We start from the raw sequence: 14,116 nt of genomic DNA, 5'->3' as shown, positions 1-14,116 counted from the left end.
GCTGGGATTACAGTCATGAGCCACCGCACTCCGCCCAGGAATTATTTTAGTAAAATTAATTTGCTTTTATAATAGATTATTTAAATTGTAGTTTAAAATTCTAAATGCAAACTGACAAGTTTAAGAATTCAAAAAAATCACTTATGTTGAATCCTACCTTTTCAAGATAATGACTACATTTCTATAATTGCTGCCTTTAGCACTGCAAATTATTGAACTGACAGAGTGAAATCTACGGGTTTGATCTACCTCTTTCGTTTGCTTTTTCCTCTTGTCTCTCTTCCATTTTAATGTTCCTATTGATCTCAGAGACCCTGATAGAAAGACATAGATTCTTTTTTTTTGGTCTATCATCATGGGCCTGCTCAATATGCTTAAACTATGGTCAGAAGTAAAAATGAACAGAAAGCTGATTTTTCACAATGCTTGTCTGAAATGGTTAAGGAGAACAGAACTTTGCTCTGCTGCTATTCAGATGCTTTGCCATGGCTGGTACAGCATGATGCACAGTTACAAAGAACTTTGCATATGAACATGTTCTGTTCCAGTATGAAATTCTGAAAGGGGATTGCTTTTTTCCAGAGAACTGGCAATTCTCCATTGACAAGCACGAACAGTGGATGACACCGCAAACCTTCTTTACTGGTGCTTATTCATTTAAAGCTCTATCAGAAAATCTGACTGAAATGATAGTTTGGTTCTGCAAAATCAAAAGATATTTAAAAGTAGATAGGTTTTTAAGTAGATAATTTTTAGTGAACACATTTTAAATTACTACGGGATATCTGGTTGCAACTCTCTTTGTGCGTACAAATTATTACATGTCATAATATAAATTTCACTTATCTATTTGTCCCTTGTTTTATTTCCCTGCTACATTCACAGACCCTAGAAAACTACAAAGTCCCTAATATACACTCAAACATGCAGTGAATGTGTAAATAGAAGTAACTCTTCAAAATATGCAACTCTTATGTCAACAGTTTGGAAACTGTTTGGAAAAAAATATCATCTCCAACTAAGAATTCTATTACTAAATACTTATTATGCTCCATGACTTTATTAAATGGCATGACTATACAACATCAGAAGATAAAGTTCATTTTTTTGAGTATTACTCTAAACATTATGGTCAAAGAATAAGCCATCCCTTATTTATAGGTTTTTAAATTTGCTTTTAGCATATTTTATGTATGTCATAAATTAAGACAATAGTGACTCTAATCCATATAAACTATGCTTTCCCCTCCCCAGAAGTAAAAATAATTTTTTGTCTCCCACACACACACATAAATGTTGAGTTTGGTGTCAGGTGTTTATAATATTGGACAGAGCAGTGTTGAGTTCTGCTTTGATGAGCTTCACAGACATAGCTTTGCTTACTGAAAAGAGAGCAATTGGCTTAATATTGCTCGATTTAATTAAGTGAGGTCAGTTTAACTTAAAGTTTAGTCTCCATCCCCAGGCAGAAATTCCCATTTACCTTGCTCTAGCAAGTTGTCTGAGTGAAGAAAAGATTAATTTTCTATATCACAGTGCAGTCAGTGACAGGAATGAGGCTTTAGCAAACTGATGTATGGATGTACAGAAATTATTTTTGCAAGTAGTGATTTATTCAAGCAAGAATCAGGAAAATGTCCAAGTGTATCCAAAAATTATTTTGTGTCCTGTATACTGATGTTTGCTGTAGAGTTTTTTCATCCTTGTACTCATCTCCAAATAGAGCTTTTATATATAGAAAGAGTACAATTTACTTAATATTGCTTAACTTAACTAAGTGAAGCAATTAATTTACATCATCCTCAGCCAGGGACACTCATCTACCATGTTCTGCATATTATCTGCTTGAAAATTGCTTCCATTATGGCCATGTCATTTTTATTTTCCTTTTTCAGTGATTTACAACTATAATTTTCAGATCATTACAGAAACCCTACATTGGAAAACCTTAGTGTTTCCTAAAAATATCAAGAGATATGTCTATACATACATTTGTCATATAACCAATAGGCATTACTAGTTGAACCTAAAGACGCATTATAACTTAAATGCCATCCAATTATGCTAAATAAAAATATCTTTGAAATTAGGAAAGCAAAAGAGTCTGTTTCTAAACCAACTTTTCCTATATGTCACTCAGGTATTAAATCTAGTATATATAAAACCTCTCATATCACATTCCTTCAAATAACATTGACCTCTCTGGACCGTGATTATATGTAATAGTCCTGATAAGAAAGTATATTTGGCCAAGCATGGTGGGTCATGCCTATAATCCCAGGACTTTTTGAGGCCTCGGCAGGCAGATTGCTTGAGCCTATGAGTTTGAGATCAGCCTGAGCAAAAGAACAAAACCTCATCTCTACAAAAGAAAACACAAAATACAAAAGTTGGCCAGACATGGTGGCATGTGCCTGTAGTCCCTGCTATTCAGGAAGCTGAGATGGGAGGATCCTGTCAGCCTGGCAGGTTGAGGTTGCAGTGAGTCATGATCACACCACTGTACCCTAGCCTGGGCAAGTTTGCAAGATTCTATCTCAAAAAAGAAAGAAAGAAAGAAGGAAGGAAGGAAGGAAGGAAGAAAGAAAGGAAAGGAAAGGAAAGGAAAGGAAAGGAAAGGAAAGGAAAGGAAAGGAAAGAAAGAAAGGAAAAAAGTCAATTTGTTTCACTCAAGTATTATTTTGAGAAAAATTTAGAAAAGCCATTAATTAGTTTGCATATCATTTTTTTCTAATAATTTAAAAATTACCTTAGATAAGTATTGTTATAAAATACATGATTACTTAATGAAGGAATCTAAATTTGAACTTATAATTTGATGTTATGTGGCTACTTCTTGTGCTTTCTCTTATTAAAATATAAAAATATAATTTAATTACAATTCCCTTAATTTGTATAATAAAACTTAATCAAGTTAAATGATTTAGTAACCTTTTTCTAAAATGTTTAATATTTCCCAACTTCCTGAAAAAAATCTACACATCTTTAGAAATGATCATATTTGTGAAAAATTATAATTCCCAGCTACTAATTCTATTGTTACATACTTCATACAAACACAAACCACTTTACATTGTTAACATAAAGACAATCAAATGTAAATAAGGCCACAAATTGTAGATATACTATTAAGACCAAATCATTCCATTCCTTTTATTATTGCCATTAAGGAACAATTTGTTCTTTTTGTCTAACAGTAAAGGAAAGAAAATATGTACCTCTCATCTGAATATATGCACACAAAAATACATAAACAGAGGATATAGTATAAGATGCATTTTGCTTGTTTTACTTTAGTATAACAGTTGACAAAAACAAAACTTTAACACATATGTGTGTGTATACATGTATATGCATGTGTGTATATATATGTGTCTGTGTATTTATATATGATATAAAGCATATTAATACCATAAGAATCTGTGAATCTATTACCCAATGTAAGAAGTGGAGCATGACAACTGTAGTACACATGATTTTTACTATATTTGTATTTTATTCTATTTTCCTTTAAGAGATAACACTATTTGAAGTTATATTCAACATTTCCTTTACTTTTTAAGTGAAGGGGTGGACGATGATCCTATTATCCTGCCCCTGCACACCTGTGGGCGTTTCTCGTTAGGTGGAACATTAAGGAAAGAAATGAGACACAGAGACAAAGTATAGAGAAAGAAAAACTGGGCCCAGGGGACCGGCACTCAGCATACAGAGGACCCACACCGGCACCAGCCTCTGAGTTCCCTCAGTATTTATTGATCATTATCTTTACCATCTTAGAAAAGGGAAGTGGCAAGATAATAGGATCATGGTAGGGAGAAGGTCAGCAATAAGACATGTGAATAAAGATCTCTGTGACATTAGTTTAAGGAAAAGTGCTGCGCCTTAATATGCATATGCAAGCTTTATGCAAACTTTTCAGTGCATAAAGAGCAGCCTTGTGCTAGCAAGTCCCATCTTTCGCCCTAAGGCTGTTTTCTCCTTTCTCAATAAACAGAACATACAATCGGGTTTTACACCGAGATGTTTCATTGCCCAGGGATGGACAGGAGACAGATGCTTTTCTCTATCTCAACTGCCAAGAGGCCTTCTTTCCTCTTGTACTAGTCCTCCTCAGCACAGACCCTTCACGGGTGTCAAGCTGGGGGACGGTTAGGTCTTTCCCTTCCCACGAGGCCGTATTTCAGACTATCACATGGGGAGAAACATTGGACAATACCTAGCTTTCCTAGGCAGAGGTCCCTGCGAACTTTGGCAGTGTACGTGTCCCCGGGTACTTGAGATTAAGAGAATGGTAACGACTTTTAACCAGCAAGCTGCCTTCAGGCACTTGTTAAACAAAGCACACCCTGCACAGCCCAAAATCCTTTAAACCTTGAGTCACCACAGCACATGTCTCTCGCAAGGACAAGGTGGGGGGTAGGGTCACAGATTAACAGCATCTCAAATACAGAACAAAATGGAGTCTCTTATGTCTACTTCTTTCTATATAGACACAGTAACAGTCTGATCTCTCTTTCTTTTCCCCACATTAAGAAACTTTTAAGATTTTAATTAGTTGTAATTTCTGGGAAGTTGCAAAGAAACACAGAGAGATGCTGTGTACCCTTCACCCAGCTTCACCCAAATTTAACATCTTGCGTAACTGCAGTACCTGATTATGAAAAGCAAGAAACTGACCTTGGTACAACCCACAGAGTTATTTGGTTACACGTGCACTCGTTTGTGTGTATATGTCATTTTATCATATGTATATTTCTGTGAAACTCCCATCACAACTAAGATATTTAACTTACTAAATAATATGCCAGGCAGAGTGATTGTTTCATATTTTTATATAGATGAGGAGTGTTTTAAAACATTTATTTTCTTTCTGAAACTTTTCCATCTTTGTCATTTACAATTGAATTTGTTTTCCTCAGTGATATTTGTATTTGAGGGTTTTCAATGAATAATAATTTCATTGAATAATTACAGTGAATAATAATTTATTTCACAAAAAGACATCATAGTGCATGCAGTATGAATTTATCAATATTAAAAGACACTTTGAATAACTGACATCAATAATGTATTTTTAAAACTCACATGTATACTCTTATGTTTTATACTTAAATTTTCCAGTTAAATTCCTAGGTCAAAAATGAAGTTCGACTTCTGCTTCTGACAAAACTGGAGAAGAAGCAGTTTTGCTTCTTCCTCCCACTTAAATGCAACTTAATGTCTTGGACATCACATAGAGAAAAACATACAAAGACCTAGAAAGGGAGAGAGAAGACGGCCCACTCTTAGGGAGCTCAGAACTGGGAAGGACATGGTGGCAAGAGCCCTGGTATTTCTTATTTGCCTCATATATTCCGGTTGGATAGAAACTTAAAATCTCTCCTTTCTTCTAGTTCCTTGTTAAGTAATACATTGATTAACCTACCATTTTTAGATTTTTATTTACTTCATTAGCTGTAGTGAACTCTTCTTTGGATTGTCTGTGTTTTGGTTTGAGGTTTTTATTTGACGTCTTCATTTCCCTCACGGTGTTACATTAAAGCCTCTGCAGAGGTCTCAACTAGGAGCCGAGTTTTGTGGCTTGCACTTGTAATCCCAGCTACTTGGGCGGTTAAGGCAGGAGGATCACTGGAGCCAAGGAGTTAGAGGCTGCAGTGAGTTATGCGCTGAGTGTTGCACCCACTGCACTCCAGTCTGGATGATAGAGTGAGACCCCATCTGTAAAAAAATAATAATGAAGTGAAAATAAATGGGTAATCGTGGAATTGAGGGTGGTAAATATGTAAACAGAAGACTCATCTAGCTAGACTCATCAAGCTTCCTTTCCCTTTTTGCTCTTCATATTTGCACCTGGGGCTGTAAGAGTGGTACTTTGAACCTTGTATTCTAGTTCTAATGTCCGCTCACCTCTGTGGCTATAGAGACCAGGAGTAGACCGGCCTCAGTGAGGATAGCATGTTGTTCTTTAACTAATGTTCCTACTTTCACACCTCAACATTGGTCCTGTGGTACAAGGTTACATTTTTTTTAGTTCAAGAGGCTTAATGTATATTTATTATTTCATAAATAAAATCCATCAAATACATCTATATAAAATAATAAATAAATGGAGAAAAACAGATTAGTCTAAAATTATTTCACATAAAATAACTAAGGAAACAACCTGTGAAAACACTTAAAGATATGATAATTATTCCAGTGCAATTAACATTATTTTGACACAATATCTAATTCTGAACTCCTTATCATATAAATTAAAAAAAATATGGAATTACATGCATGACATGTGGGGATACAATAACAACAGAGTGAGGCATAAGACTTATCTCGTGTATTGGTTATCTATTGTTGCATAAAAACATGTAGCAAACTTAGTCATTTAAAATAGTACTCCTTTGTTTCCTCATGGTTTCCACAGTTAGAAGTGCAGGCACGACATATGCAGATTGATTCTATGCACAGTCTCACAAGGCTACAATTGTAGTGTCATTCAGGCTGCGTTCACATCTGGAACTCCGGGGTTCTACCAAACTTGTTTAGGTTTGCGGCAGAATTCGGTTCTTTGCATTTCTAGGACTGAGGTCCCCACATTCTTGCTGCGTGCTGGCCAAGGGCTGTTCCGGGTTCCTGGTGGCCGCCTCCTGGAGGACTTGGGTATGCAACCATCTCCACAGGGCAGCTTCCCTCTTCCAAAGGCACGGGAGGATCTGTCCCAGCTTAAACCTCTGATCCTTTGTAGGAGCTCCCACCTGATCAAGTCTGGCCACCCAGTATAATCTCCTTCAAACTGATTAATTCAAAATTGGCTAATTTGGGAGATGACAGCCACATAATCCTTCCACTTTTGTCATCTGATAGAATCTCATCACAGGAGTGAAAGCCACAACTGCCAGAAGTCCAGTCCACAGCCAAGGAGCATTTTAGGGGCAAGAATCTGGGGGCCACCTGTAATAGTCAGGATTTTCTAGAGGGACAGGACTAATAGGAAATATATATGTATATTACATATATATATAATGGGAGTTTATTAAGTAGTATTAACTCACACAATCACAGTGTCCCACAGTAGGCTGCCTGCCAACTGAGGAGCAAGAGAACCAGTTCGAGTCCCAAAGCTGAAGAATCTGGAGCTGGATGCTCAAGGGCAGGAAGCATCTGGCACAGGAGAAAGATGTAGGCTGGGAGACTAAGCCGGTCTAGTCTTTTCATGGTATTCTGCCTGCTTCATATCTTGGCAACGCTGGCAGCTGATTAGATTGTGCCCACCCAGATTAAGGGTGGCTCTGCCTTTCCCAGCCCACTGACTCAAATGTTAATCTCCTTTGACAGCACTCTCAGACACACCCAGGTTCAATACTTTGCATCCTTCAGTCCAATCAAGTTGATACTTAGTGTTAACCATCACACCATCCAAGAATTATTCCTAGCATGTCTCAAAAGCTTTACTCTAGTTAAGGGTTCTCAGCTTAGCTATGCTTCAGATTTTGAGGGAGCTTCTTTAAAATGCATATATGTAGGCCTCTATCTGAATCTCATTCAGAATCAGAATTGAACCCTATCTCCTCAGTTATAAATATATTATTATTTTCAATAAACTATAGAAGCAACGCTTATGCAGCCAGCTTCATCACCCTGGGACTTCTGATAACCACTTCTCTATTAAATATAGACATCTCACCTACATTTCATTTATTAAAGTACAGTATTTTCAAAACTACAGTTGAGTTCATGAGGGGCCAAGTATCAGAAACGAGGTCATTAAAAACTAAATGACAAAGGCAGAAGCATCTCTCTAGCCTCTAGAATTAACAATCTGTTGTTCAAGCCTTCAATGTTTTAAGGGATCAGCCTGCCCCCCAAAATAAAACTGAGTTAATAGCTAAGTTTCATAAAAACGTTGTCACTTCTTGGCGTTAAATCAATAGACTATTCCTCACGATGAAGGCTTTTACATATTGTCACTAATTTAAACTTGGAGTCTCATTCTAAATTTGGATCCAAGTGCTACCTACTGGCAGATGAAATTTTGGGCAGATTACCAAATATCCTCTGGTACTCCTTTTGAAGTCAATTTCCCCTAAGTGTATTCCACAGAACTTAATCTTGTGGCATTAGTCATTTGGAAAATATTACCTCACTTCCTCTCTCGATAATTTACAGGGATTTGAGCTATTCCTAGAAATTGACAAGAAAGTGTGGAAAATTGTGTATGATTTAAGTGTAACTAGCAGGCTTGTCTTCCTCATGGGGAAAGTAGATACATTTCAGTGTGTAGATTTCATCACTTCTATTTTTGAATGCTCATAGGACTTATTATTTTTTTTTATTTCTGCATCTAGACTGCTCTCCAGAATGTTGAGATTGCCCGAGAAGTGACCCCAGCAAAAGAAAAATATTGCTCTACCTGAATTCAAGTAAGACCATTACTTTGCAGTAATGTATCATGCGTAAATTAGTGGGAAAAAATCAACTGTATTTGTCTACACTTCTAAGAGACAATTGTTTTCTTTGATATTAATCTTTTTGAAGCCTCTTTCTCTGTTCTTAAAAATTGACATAGAAAACAAAACCTCTTGTTATGGAAGGAGTAGAAATATTCAGAAATATCTCAATGTTTAATTGCAGTTACACAGCATTTGGATGTGTCTTTCCACAATATTTATTTAAACAGCTGTGTTGATTTGTGTTGTTTCTTTAATAAATACTATTTATAGGAATGAGAAAAATAATTTAGTTTTTCTAAAACACCCTTTATTAGGTGAGGGGTCAGTGTCTCCTCATGAAGATGGTAACTGGAGTTATACATTTCAGTGAGGTGTGATTTCCTAAGAAGGTTAGACACTCAACAAGGAGGGGGCAGGGGGCAGTGCTTGGCAGAGTGACTATGGACTGTCACGTTCTCTTTTGTTTGTTCAGAGGAATGAGTGAATGAGGTGAAATTAGTACAATGAATCAAATGCCTTCAGGAAGGGAGTGTGAGTCAGCATGTATGATGCAGGTGGATCAATGACCTTGTAGTAGAATAAGTGTTAACTTTAGGAAGGAATCATACACTATTTGTTGGAAGGAGGTGAACCTGGCTAGAAAAGGTTAGGATCGAAGTCACTAAATCTGTTTTTATAATAAGCTGTCACAGTATTTTTGACAGCTTATGTCCTGGCAGTCCAAGGACTTATAGTTTGGTTTTAGTAAGAATCATCAAACTCACTGATATCTGTTAAGTTTCAATGAGTGCCAGTACTGAAAAGTATATTGTGTGCATATTTATGTATTCAATTATACTTAAATGTAGTATAGAAGTGACAAGAATCTTTGAGTGTATCACGTGTTATAAAAACCATGAAATTTTATAACTATGTAGCCATGCAGATTGTCTATTTTAAGAGATTTCTAGGCTGGGTTTTCAAGGGCTATGGCAAGTTCAGAGGCACTGAGGATTAGGCAATTAGGCCTCAAAGTTGTCCTGTTTGCTACCTATTCTGTTAGGCATGGAAGCCACATTGTGCTATTTCTTGTCGTGGAATGTACATGGGAATGGGTTGCCCATAGACTAATTTCCCTCACCCAATCTGACCCTAAAATTATTCAGGTAGATTTTTAAACAATTATCTTCTTAAAAAATTTTACTTTAAGTTCTGTGATACCTGTGCAGAACATACAGTTTTGTTACGTAGGTATACATGTACCATGGTGGTTTGCTGCACCTATCAACCCATCCTCTAGCTTTTAAGCCCCACATGCAGTAAGTATTTGTCCTAATGTTCTCTGTCCCCTTGGCCCAACTCCAACTCCCAACAGGCCCTGGTGTGTGACGTTCCCCTCCCTGTGTCCACGTGTTCTTGTTATTGAGCTCTCACACGTGAGAACATGTGGTGTTTGGTTTTCTGTTCTTGTGTTAGTTTGCTGAGAATGATGGCTTCCAGCTTCATCCACGTCCCTGCAAAGGACATGAACTCATTCTTTTTTTATGCCTGCATAGTATTCCATGATGTATATGTACCACATTTTCTTTATGCAATCTATCACTAATGGATGTTTTGGTTGGTTCCAAGTCTTTGCTATTGTGAATAGTGCTGCAATACACATATGTGTGCACGTGTCTCTACAGTAGAATGATTTGTAATCCTTTGGGGATACACCCAGTAATGGGATTGTTGGGTCAAATGGTATTTCTGGTTCTAGATCCTTGAAGAATCATCACACTGTCTTCCACAATGGTTGAACTAATCTACACTCCCACCAACAGTGTAAAAGTGTTAAACAATTATCTTTAAATTACACAGTGTATTTTCATCATTCATGTAAACTCAGAAATTTCCAAAGCACATTTTCCACAAAGCAAAAAGAACCCTTTCTAATGCATTATAAATGCCACTATATACCCAAAGTTTTCAAGTTATTTTTCATTGCTAGACCTTTTTTCATAGTTAAATATGTGCTTCACATAAAATCTCATAGGGGAATCCAACAGACAAAAGAGGGAAAAAGAAGCATTTTAATGGAAGCAGCAGTGAGTGATCTAGGACTTGGCTGCTCTGTCACTGTCTTCATTTCTCCTAAATCCATTCCCATTCCCCAAACCTCCAGATTAGATGAATATTAATATTTCTTTGAGTCCTGTGGTTCCTTGGTTTTTCAATCTTTAATTTGGAAGCACTTGTGGAAGAATCAATTGAAGGGCACAGAGAGCAAAGGATGGAAACTGAAACTTTCAGAATTATTCTGGGCTAGCCATCAGTAGTCAAGCTGTTGCTGTGCAAGAGGGGATCATTTATTCCCTTCTTAGAATTTCCAAGTGCCAGGGGCCGCTCTGCATGCTTTCACACCACTGCTGTGCAAAGATTTCAAAGCATCATGCACAGAAAATCCTGACTAAAGCCCAGTAAGAGTACAGGTTATACATGAAGAAATGGCGAAAGGCAGTTGTAAGGAAAATAATGGAAATTCACTTGAGGGCGGCTATTCCCATTCTCAAACCACCTTCTTCTGACAATCCTGAAAAGTGTTAATATTTTGTTATTTTTCTTTTCTTTTTTTTTTTTTTTTTTGAGGCGGAGTCTCGCTCTGTCGCCTGGACTGGAGTGCAGTGGCCAGATCTCAGCTCACTGCAAGCTCCGCCTCCTGGGTTTACGCCATTCTCCTGCCTCAGCCTCCCGAGTAGCTGGGACTACAGGCGCCCGCCACCTCGCCCGGCTAGTTTTTCTATTTTTATAGTAGAGACGGGGTTTCACCGTGTTAGCCAGGGTGGTCTCGATCTCCTGACCTCGTGATCCGCCCGTCTCGGCCTCCCAAAGTGCTGGGATTACAGGCTTGAGCCACCGCGCCTGGCCTATTTTGTTATTTTTCAAAACTATGGTTGGATGCATTTCAAGCCGTCCTCTTTCTTCTTAAATATATCTCTTTGCCTTTTCTTGTTTAATTCATACTCATATTTGCCCACATTTAAAGCTAGGCTGACTTCACATTGGAGTTGAAAATAGCCCCAGGAGCATAAGGAACCCTGAGAGCCTGAGTGTCCTCAAGTGTCACAGCTGGGTCCCTGCCCCTTTGTGCTCGCCACCCTCTCTACCTGGCTAGAGGCAGCCCCAGGCTTCCTGGGTATTTTTAAAATTACTGTAACAAGAGTATAATAACAATACTTAATATTTTAATACATAGATTTTTTAATTTATTTTTATTTTTTTATTTTTATTTTTTCTCTTGCTGCTTTTGTGTGCTTTGGGATGTCTGAGGCCTCTGTCCTTGTACTTCAATTAGTCCTTCTGCAGTGGCCTGCCCCTCTTTGTGTCACAAGTTGCAGCTGCTGACAGGACGCAACTTCTATTGGCCCATGTGCTGCCAGAATCATTGTTCAAGTTCTTAGTATTCTTAGGCAAGTTTGTGATTGAAGAATCATTGGCTTCACTCAGAAATCATCTCTATTTCTAGTGTTGTCTGTCACAGATAAAATGACACCATGATCAAATGCAAGCAAGCTTAGCATTCAGCCCAGTACTGACTTCATACCCTGGGAAACTTTCTGAATTCATTCTGACTGGGACCCACTGCCCATTTCTCTTGTTTCCTGGATCTGACTGAAAAAGCTTCATGTAGGGAAGGCAGGTAAAGTCCCCAGCCAGAGCACTAATAGCAGTGAGGTTCCCCCAGACTGGAAAAAAAAACACACTGACTTGCATTTGTTTGCTTGTTTTATGTTTCCAGGAAAGTTATACAAGAGGGAAGAAACTGTAGTTTCTCCTTGTGATCGCAGGATTAACTGTTGTACCACAATGTATAAGGTCCAAATGAACATTTCAGAAAAATTGATCAACTGAAGGGAACATTTCTGTAGCTCCATTTTGTGCATTTCAAAGACTCTCTTAGTTGAGGAAAGTCTAGCTACACTTAAAAATATTCCCTTTTATTGTTAGTATTGTCTACCCTAGTGGTATGAGGGGACTTCTGGAAGTTCTCAAGTTCTCAGAATTGCTTTTCCTCATGGGCAGATTAATCTAGGTTGCTTTAGTTTGGTGATTCCATCTCTCCCTGTTCAGTCAAGAGAAGGTGGGACCATGGTGTGCAGGGAAAGGCCATTGGCGTCCTCTCAGGACTAACAGTGTGGGCCTGTATTTGTGTCTGTCTGTGAAGTAGAGTCACAGGAAAATCTTTAGGTCACCATCAGACACATTTGGTAATATAAGGTAAAACAAACAAATCTCAAAAATTATTCTCATAAATCTTGTTGTGTTAAATGCTGCTTATACTGTAAAAGCTGCAGAATAGAATTGCAGAAGCTCTGGAGCATGGCAGCTGAAATGGTGGAGAGAGGTACTGTCTTCCTGTAAGTGTGGGGCCCTCTTTTTCATATGACTTTCCACATCTGCTCAGTCCTGCCTTCTTTCCAAATTTCAGGAGTTTTCCTTGCCTTCAGGCTGGAATACCCCTAGTGATGGCTCTCACTACCCCATGGTTACCATGTGTCAGCTGCAGTCAGTGCCTCATTCCTGAACTTCCCTGCTTGCCTCCCTCTGTCCTGGATGCAAAAGCCAATCTTCAGTTCAGTCTCAACTATTCCCATGGAGGAGCTGTCACAGCTGTGCAGTGTCTGCTCCAACCCCGCGGGACACACAGAGACCTTGGTTTGCTCAGAGAGGTTGGCTACACCCAGCAAAAAGCTCAGGGGCAAATGTTAAGAGGCAAATATTGACAAATGAAAGAGGAGTGGGCTGGCTTCATGGAAACAAAAACTGACTGAGCCTTATAGGGCCCCTGCATACACAGCCCCACACTTAGTTGAATGCTCTGACCTCTTTAACACATATTTGTTTTAATTTGCATACAGTCATATGAGTGCTTTGTGTTATAGTGCTCTATGGGTCTTGACAAACGCATAATATCATGGAACCATCATTACAGTGTCACACAGAGGAGTTTCACCACCCAAAAATAATCCCTGTGCTTCTCTTATTTAACTCTCCTCATTCCTGAACCCCTGTAAACCACTGATCTTTTCACTGTCTCTATCGTTTTGCCTTTTCCCAATTGTCACATAATTGGAATCCTACAGTAGATGATAGCCTTTTCAGAATGGTTTCTTTCACTTAACAATATGCATTTTAGATTCATCTATGTCTCTTGGTGGTTTGATAGGTGATTTGTTTCCTAATAATATGCCATTCTGTGGTATACCCGATTTATTTATTCATTCATCTTCTGAAGGCAGTTACAAATAAAGCTGCAACAAAAATATTCAGACCTTACATAAGCTTTCAAATCAATGGGTAATGCTTAGTAGCATAACTGCTGCATCAGGTGGTAAGCTCTATAAGGAACGGCAAAGTTGTCTTCCAACGTGGCAGAATCATTTGGCATTCTCTTTTTCGCCACTGCTGTCTTCTCCTTCCTCTACCTCTTCCTCTTTCCATTCCTCATTTTCTTCTTCCGGTCTCTTCCTCTTTTTTGTTTTTTTTTTTTCCCTGTCGCTTTCTGTCTCTCTTCACACACACACACACACACACACACGGATACTTTACAAAACTGTGGGAGGTTATCTAACACGTTAGTTTTGAAATTGGGAAAGGCCATTTTAGACAATACAAATGAATACAATGAATTATAAAGAGAAGATACAATA

General features: G+C 38.1%; 1 protein-coding gene across 2 annotated transcripts in view; it reads left to right on the top strand.

Annotated features, from left to right (window-relative positions):
- Positions 1-14,116, top strand: part of SNTG1 (syntrophin, gamma 1) — an 893,287-nt gene that overhangs the window by 257,030 nt on the left and 622,141 nt on the right. For both annotated transcript variants that reach the window (XM_011945675.1, XM_011945673.1), the window contains one exon: positions 8,343-8,417. The gene's annotated coding sequence lies outside the window, so the exon portion shown is untranslated. The remainder of the gene's footprint in view (positions 1-8,342; positions 8,418-14,116) is intronic.

Source organism: Colobus angolensis, unplaced genomic scaffold, assembly GCF_000951035.1.
Source record: "Colobus angolensis palliatus isolate OR3802 unplaced genomic scaffold, Cang.pa_1.0 Scaffold243, whole genome shotgun sequence".
NCBI lineage: Eukaryota > Metazoa > Chordata > Mammalia > Primates > Cercopithecidae > Colobus > Colobus angolensis.
Note: the sequence above shows the minus strand (reverse complement) of the source record. Positions and strands in the feature narration are given on the sequence as shown.